This window comes from Rhagoletis zephyria, unplaced genomic scaffold (assembly GCF_001687245.7).
Source record: "Rhagoletis zephyria isolate East Lansing unplaced genomic scaffold, Rhagoletis_zephyria_1.1 Rzeph_scaffold_00935, whole genome shotgun sequence".
NCBI classification, from domain to species: Eukaryota; Metazoa; Arthropoda; class Insecta; order Diptera; family Tephritidae; genus Rhagoletis; species Rhagoletis zephyria.
Window position 1 is genome coordinate 30,071 of NW_016158019.1, and position 9,388 is coordinate 39,458.

Below are 9,388 nucleotides of genomic sequence, written 5' to 3' on the forward strand. Positions count from 1 at the left end.
AGATGTGCCACGCCCCTTTTTACAAACTCATTTATATACATATATCTTTCCATAAGCACCTACCATAGGTATCTGTGCATTTCAAATTTCGAGTTCATGTGACTATAATTCCGAAGTTAGAGCTGATTAAAAATTTTCACTATGGGAGGTATCCCTCATCCCCCTCCCTCCCTTGGCGAGTCTCAATTTTTTTTACCCTATTATAGGTCCAGGAGTCATGGAAATACTTTGGCAAAATTTTATTCGATTCTGTACATCCGTTCAGGCTGCAACCTGGTACATACATACATACATACTTCCACAAATATATAGTAGATTTGCTTTGAAGCGCCATCTTGCGGTTCTTTAAATAATAAATAGATATCAGAAATGAATTTTTCATATCACAAAACTCCCGAGCACAACTGTTTATTACAAAAAAAAAAAACATTCCTAACACTTTAGTAAATATTAATCTGATTATGGACTTAGAATTAATTAAAAATATTTTCTTTTAAAATTGCGCAGGCTCGAAATTGATTTTAGAGCTATGGTCTAAAGGGCTTTTTTTCTTAGAATTTTATGTAGAATCCGCACCTGCTAGGAACGATGCTAGATATGATTGAAAGTTTTGGAGTATAAAACCACATTGCATTTCTTTGTGTTAAGGAACAAATGATTATCGGATTACCACTGCTGAAACACAACAAGATCAGATTGCAGATTATGGCAATCAGTTAAATGTCGTATCGGCAGATATACTTTGATATCATCTGCGAACATTTGGCATTTAGAAAATTTGATGTGTTGAGGTAAATCGTTTATGAACAATATAAAGGGCAGTGGCCCACAGTGAGTTCCCTGTGGTATCCCGGACCATGCATTGATGCCAGTTTCAGATTTGCTCACCTTAACAATTGATTCATCAGAATTAAAAGATTAGTGTATGCGGATCTACCAGGAAGAAACCCGTGTTGAAATCTGCTAAAGACATCTTTAGCATGTTGAGAAACTTTAATATTTAACATACTATCAAAGATTTTAGCGAGTGTGCTTTGTTTTACAATTGGCCTATAGTTGATAATGTTGTGCAAAGTTTCCAGCAATCTAGGAAAATACCATGTTGAAGGCAACTGTTAAATAACGAGAACAAAGAATGACAAATAATGTTAGAAATGTTCTTTAAAAACACTGGAGCCAAGCCTTCCAGGTCAGGACTAGAGCTGGATTTCAGGTTGGAGATTGCCTGAGAGACGTCACCAGAGGAAATTTCAAAACTAGTTATTAAATTAAACTTCACTGCAGGATCGAATAAAGCAGGACAAGTGTCGGATATCTCATTGAATTTCTTATAAACTTCTTGAAAGAACATCGCGCGAATAAATTACAAGTGTCCAAAGTGTTTTCAGATATCTTTCCCTCATATTCCAGACAGGATGGGAAACCATTGGCTTTACGTTTGTTACATATATAAACCCAAAAATTCTTCGGATTGCTTTTGAGATTCGATTCCAAGAAATTATGCAAGTAATCATAATCTCTCTTCAATTTAATTAAATATAAATTATCAACCTCGCTCTTGGATTCCTTAAATTTTTTATATGCGTTATTTTTAAAATTTTTTATATGGCATAACCTCGAGTTGAACCACGGAGGCTTATTGCGCACAATTTACTTTGAGAGTTGAAGCATCAATATTAGCTTGCGTAGCAGTGTAACTCACGATATTCTCCTGCGTAACCGAAGGCTTAAATGATGCCAAATGCAACCACTTCAAGCGTACAGCAACTTCAAGTTCAGTATTGATATTAGATCCAACAACGGTATTTAATGTACTGTATTTTGTAGCTGAGGGAGAGTGTAATTGAGTTGGAACCGAAGCAATACCAGCATTAGAGATCGTATGTTTAGAACAGTGGTGCACACGTGAGTCTCCGGGAGCTACTCGGCTTTCACATACAAGTCGTGTGCACGGTTGCCACATATGGTCACTTGTGACCAAAATAGGTAACTTTTGGAGTGCTTGGTAACTTGGCAACTTTTTTTTAATTTTGGTAACTTTTGGGAAGTTTGCCGTGTATAAAGTCATACTAAAAAAGTTAGATTCATTTGATAAATTGTACTGTGGTTGTGTGTAGCGGTCACAACACTACTAGAAACAATTGCGTTGATCAGGCAACACAGCAAAAATACTCTAACCAAATATCGAAGAAAATTATGGCTGGGTAGCCTACCCATTAATTAATCACAGTGTGGGGCGCCTGCCACACTTTCAATATTGAGTGTGATGTATGGATCGTGATCCATATTGATGAATATCAAAATAATGATGGATCGCGCGGGAATGCTACATGTTCAATATTTATCGCTTCAATATTTACATGTTTTTGTGTTGAGAGGTTTAAAGTCCAATAGGTGAAGCCTGGAAATCTTATCTTAATGTTATTTTATTGAAAATCATCTATACTTTTTATTACATGTGTTGTGATACCACATCTAATTTGTTCGAAATGCGACGCGAAATGCCGAGCCATGAATTGATATCACGAAATATGCCACACGTTAAATACTTATTATCTCATAATAAATACTACAAGTTTTTCTTTAGATAAGCTCCTCTGGCTCTGATGGCCTCATATGTAAAATGAATTTGTTTAGTTTTCTTTTAACAAATCTATTTATTGTACCCATGTCTTATTTATGGCAAATAAAATAGTTTCTTTTTACAGTTTATTGTGTTATATTGTTATTATTTTTTGCAAATTCTGGTCAGAAAATTTTTTGTCGTGTGGCAACCGTGGTCGTTTGTGCGCAGCTACCGAACTTATGCGCCGCTAGCAGCCGGTCAGTTTGCGTTTGTACTTCATGCAGTAATCATCGCATGCGCGAGCTGTTTTGCTGAGTACACACATACAGATACAAAAAAATTGCGCTTGTATTGGGAGCTCTGCCAACGCTGTGCACCACTGGTTTAGAATCAGCGGTATGCAGCGAAGTATCAGCACACATCACGTTGTCAGATGTAACACCAGCATCATTAGCAGAAAAACAAGCTTGTAGCGAAGTATCATTGCACAACAAGAATGATAGAATACAAGATTGCGCCGTCCTGGGTGTTGACATTTGTGTACTTTACTGCGAAAAACGTGTTTTAAATTTGCTAAATGCGAAAATATTGCATTTTTCACCTAATCTATTAGAGAACAGTGAACATTGTAGTGAACTCCATTGCTTTGCCATTGAGGCTGCTTCAGCAAACGTTTTAGTGCACTCCATTGCTTTGCAATTAAGGCCACAGTATACTGTAATTAAGGCTGCCGCAGAAAACTGCAGCAGCATCTCTGCGGGACTGATTAGTTAACTGGCTAATGGAGGCTGCGTGGAGCAGAAACAAAATCATTGTGAGGAAATGCTGTTAATATAATAATAGAGAAACATTTCGGGAACGGCTTTGCGGTGCCCTATGTACACAAAATGCAGCGATTCGTCCCAGCGCTACACTTGCATCTACGCTTCTTGCATCTTGACGGTTGTCGCAAATTAACACACAGCACTTCATTTTATTAGTTTTTACGCAGTCTTCAACTCAAAAATCACTTACAAATTGCAAATTAACACGATTTAAACTGATTTTTCACTTATAATTCAAATTTATCTTTCGCTGATTTGTAAACAAAGGTTTATTTACAAGTTACCACAACTGTCAAAATCGGCAAAACCAAAGTAGGGGTACCACTGACGGCGCCACCTTTGTTCGCTGCACCGTGATTGCACAACTGGACATACAAAGCACCCACACAAGCAATGAAACCGCCCCTATGAGAGAGCGGTCCTAGTAGCGCTGGACTTGTCAAAGGCGTTTGACACCGTCTGCCAGTCCACGCTACTAGAAGACATCGAGGCCTACTCACTCCCACAGGGACTGAAGCGATGGTCGGCGAATTATATGAGTGGTCGACAGTCGTAAGTAATCTTCCGAGATTAAAACCCGAAACCAAGAAGGATTAAACAAGGGGTTCCACAAGGTGGTGTTCTCTCCCCCTTACTATTTAACTTCTACATCTCGAAGCTTCCTCAACCACCTGAGGGGGTTTCCCTGATCTCTTACGCTGACGAGTGCTCGATTTTGGCGTCCGGGAATGGAATTGATGACTTCTGCTCAAAAGTGAACGACTATCTCTCCAGCGTTTCTCGCTTCTTCACTGCAAGGAGCCTAACACTCTCCCCAACGAAATCAACGGCGACCCTCATCACCACCTGGGCGAAGGAGGTCAGCTAGAGTTAGATGTACACGTCGATGGCACACCAATACCGACTGTAAACAACCCGAAAATTTTAGGGGTCACCTTCGATAGCCTTCTCTCCTACTCCACGCACACAACCGCAGTTGTCAATAAAGTACAGAGACGCAACAAGGTCCTCAAGTCGCTCGCCGGCAGCACTTGAGGAAAAGACAAAGAAACGTTGCTGGCAACATACAAGGCAATTGGCCGGCCGGTTCTAAACTATGCTGCGCTAGTTTGGACGCCGGGGACTAGTTGGACGCAGTGGACGAAGCTACAGACTTGTCCGAACGCCGCACTCCGGACAGCGAGTGGGTGCATTCTGCTGACGCCTGAGTACCACCTACACAGCGAGGCCAAAGTGCTCCCCGTAAGGGAACACAACAAAATGCTTTGTAAGCAATTTCTGGTGGGGTGTCACAGAAGTGAACACCCAAACAGACCTTTGCTTCAGAAGGAGCCTCCGCCCAGGCACGTCAGGGGGCACCTATTCGTATACAAGGACTCAGTCCAACAATACGTAGACCAACCACTGTACCCGACGACATACAGACGAGCCATCATCGACATTCATAGAGAGTCAGTTACCACCTACCTCGACTCTCGACCTATGAATGCCGGAATAGGAGCCCAACCACTCCCTGTAGAAGAGACGGAGCTTCAACTGCCAAGAGATACCCGCGTTACCCTGGCTCAATTACGGTCTGAATACTGTAGCCGCCTCAACAGCTACCTGTCCAGATTCGACCTCAATATCCTCAATGAGTCCCCGGCATGTGGAGAATCCCCCCACGACACCAACCACCTCTTTACATACCAGCTCAATCCGACTTGGCTAACACCCCTCTCCCTCTGGTCCGAATCCATTGAAACAGCTCGTTTCCTGGGCCTCCCGCTAGTTGATCTTGACGAAAACGATTGAACATAGACCCGAAAAAAGCGGGGCTTAGTAGTGCCGCTACAACAACAACAACAACAACGAGGTGTTAACCCCCACTTGATTTCAACCGCTTGTTTGCAAGTGTATAATTATACACTATAATTATAATGCAACGTTGGCCTTTCTTACTCTTTCCTCTATTACTACGTTTATGCGCACGTATTATTTGCAAATAACCATTTACAAAATTGTAAACTTTGCCGTATAAACGCTGAGTTAATTTTTTGTTTGCAAATAACTAAATCACGCAAATAAGCGCAAGACGCCGCCATTCTTAGGTTCATTTTCTTCTTCGATCTTATTGCCTTTTTATAATCAAGACGTTGCAATTTTTAACTTTATTTTCTTTTTAGATGGTCCTATTATTGCCTTTTTATAATCAGGCTATATTAAAAAAGAATTTTTCACCATCGAATAAACAGTAAGTTAGGTATTTGCAAATTATTTTTATTTGCAAATAGCTTACGTATAAACGTGGTATGTGTTAGGTTTCTACGTAAGTTTCCTGTCTAATAAATTAGCAACCGGGGTCGTGTGCAGACGTGTGTCTTTGAGCTCTGTGAACTTAGTTCATCGTCGCATAAATTTGTACTAATCCAATAGTAAAATCTACTACATATAATCTCAAGAGGTTTTGTACTTATTTTGCCATGTTAAACTGTGCGAATTGCAATTCCCAGTGCTTGCGAGATGACTTCATTGCTTGTGATAATTGTCAGATAAAAGTGAACGCGAAATGTTCAAAACTTAATATGAGCTGCATAAACTTACTGAAAAACAACAAAAACATTTTCTTGCAATAACTGTACAATAATTGTGTAAAACAACTTTCAGTACTTAGTCAAGTTAACATAAATGAAGCTTTATTAAACTTAAATGGACTTGCTGAGTTTTTTAACTATATTGATGCATACAAAATTGGATTCCGATAATATTAATAAAAACAACATCACTGAGTGTGCAAATGAGAGTAAAAAGAACAATAACACCGGCAAACGCGCTCTAAGGCAAAGGTCAATAACCAGAATCTTCAATTTTCTTCATCTTCTTTTAAGAGGCAAAGTATTTCATCAAACCCGGCCGCTCTTTTGCAGCCTGCACTTAAACGTATTTCAAATTTGTCACCTAATTCTCGTCATAGTCAACTGTTACATAACAACATGCAGAAGTTTAATAGAAATGCCGCACAGCCTTCAAGTCAACGTAAAAAGAGCAAATCTTGATCTTCTATTTGCTCTTCAGATGTGTTTGATAATTTCGAAAGCCAGATTGCCAGCGATATATTAGATGGGAGCTTCGGAAATTACTCCCTCTCTTTCTAATGTACCTGCAGCTACGGGTGCTTTGTATGTCCAGTTGTGCAATCACGGTGCAGCGAACAAAGGTGGCGCCGTCACAGTTGTGGTAACTTGTAAATAAACCTTTGTTTACAAATCAGCGAAAGATAAATTTGAATTATAAGTGAAAAATCAGTTTAAATCGTGTTAATTTGNTTTTTTCGAATGGTATCTTATTATCTATATAACTAGACAAATTGATAGCCATTTCCGTTGTTCTGCGATATGAGTAAAATAAATAAAAGCTTGTAAAATTAGGTAACTGTAGGCCAGTGCAGGTAAACGTAATACTTTCTTTGATAATTGATACTAGTTGCACAATTTTTAAGGCAGCTATCGCCAATGTGCAGTTATGTTGAATGCATCTATCGGAGCAGTTTCCTTATAAATGTTAAAATAATGTCTCAGATGCGCATTTTGGGGTAGGTATCTTAAATGTGCACTTAAGCATAAAGGCAGCAAAGCAAAATATACTGTACACAAATGTCAACACCCAGGACGGCGCAATCTTGTATTCTATCATTCTTGTTGTGCAATGATACCTCGCTACAAGCTTGTTTTTCTGCTAATGATGCTGGTGTTACATCTGACAACGTGATGTGTGCTGATACTTCGCTGCATACCGATGATTCTAAACCAGTGGTGCACAGCGTTGGCAGAGCTCCCAATACAAGCGCAATATTTTTGTATCTGTATGTGTGTACTCAGCAAAACAGCTCGCGCATGCGATGATTACTGCATGAAGTACAAACGCAAACTGACCGGCTGCTAGCGGCGCATAAGTTCGGTAGCTGCGCACAAACGACCACGGTTGCCACACGACAAAAAATTTTCTGACCAGAATTTGCAAAAAATAATAACAATATAACACAATAAACTGTAAAAAGAAACTATTTTATTTGCCATAAATAAGACATGGGTACAATAAATAGATTTGTTAAAAGAAAACTAAACAAATTCATTTTACATATGAGGCCATCAGAGCCAGAGGAGCTTATCTAAAGAAAAACTTGTAGTATTTATTATGAGATAATAAGTATTTAACGTGTGGCATATTTCGTGATATCAATTCACGGCTCGGCATTTCGCGTCGCATTCCGAACAAATTAGATGTGGTATCACAACACATGTAATAAAAAGTATAGATGATTTTCAATAAAATAACATTAAGATAAGATTTCCAGGCTTCACCTATTGGACTTTAAACCTCTCAACACAAAAACATGTAAATATTGAAGCGATAAATATTGAACATGTAGCATTCCCGCGCGATCCATCATTATTTTGATATTCATCAATATGGATCACGATCCATACATCACACTCAATATTGAAAGTGTGGCAGGCGCCCCACACTGTGATTAATTAATGGGTAGGCTACCCAGCCATAATTTTCTTCGATATTTGGTTAGAGTATTTTTGCTGTGTTGCCTGATCAACGCAATTGTTTCTAGTAGTGTTGTGACCGCTACACACAACCACAGTACAATTTATCAAATGAATCTAACTTTTTTAGTATGACTTTATACACGGCAAACTTCCCAAAAGTTACCAAAATTAAAAAAAAGTTGCCAAGTTACAAAGCACTCCAAAATTTACCTATTTTGGTCACAAGTGACCATATGTGGCAACCGTGTACACGACTTGTATGTGAAAGCCGAGTAGCTTCCGGAGACTCCCGTGTGCACCACTGTTCTAAACATACGATCTCTAATGCTGGTATTGCTTCGGTTCCAACTCAATTACACTCTCCCTCAACTACAAAATACAGTACATTAAATACCGTTGTTGGATCTAATATCAATACTGAACTTGAAGTTGCTGTACGCTTGAAGTGGTTGCATTTGGCATCATTTAAGCCTTCGGTTACGCAGGAGAATATCGTGAGTTACACTGCTACGCAAGCTAATATTGATGCTTCAACTCTCAAAGTAAATTGTTTGGGTTTATATATGTAACAAACGTAAAGCCAATGGTTTCCCATCCTGTCTGGAATATGAGGGAAAGATATCTGAAAACACTTTGGACACTTGTAATTTATTCGCGCGATGTTCTTTCAAGAAGTTTATAAGAAATTCAATGAGATATCCGACACTTGTCCTGCTTTATTCGATCCTGCAGTGAAGTTTAATTTAATAACTAGTTTTGAAATTTCCTCTGGTGACGTCTCTCAGGAAATCTCCAACCTGAAATCCAGCTCTAGTCCTGACCTGGAAGGCTTGGCTCCAGTGTTTTTAAAGAACATTTCTAACATTATTTGTCATTCTTTGTTCTCGTTATTTAACAGTTGCCTTCAACATGGTATTTTCCTAGATTGCTGGAAACTTTGCACAACATTATCAACTATAGGCCAATTGTAAAACAAAGCACACTCGCTAAAATCTTTGATAGTATGTTAAATATTAAAGTTTCTCAACATGCTAAAGATGTCTTTAGCAGATTTCAATACGGGTTTCTTCCTGGTAGATCCGCATACACTAATCTTTTAATTCTGATGAATCAATTGTTAAGGTGAGCAAATCTGAAACTGGCATCAATGCATGGTCCGGGATACCACAGGGAACTCACTGTGGGCCACTGCCCTTTATATTGTTCATTAACGATTTACCTCAACACTTCAAATTTTCTAAATGCTTAATGTTCGCAGATGATATCAAAGTATATCTACCGATACGACATTTAACTGATTGCCATAATCTGCAATCTGATCTTGTTGTGTTTCAGCAGTGGTGTTCCGATAATCATTTGTTCCTTAACACAGAGAAATGCAATGTGGTTTTATACTCCAAAACTTTCAATCGTATCTATATATATATATATATATACTATATATATATATATATATATAT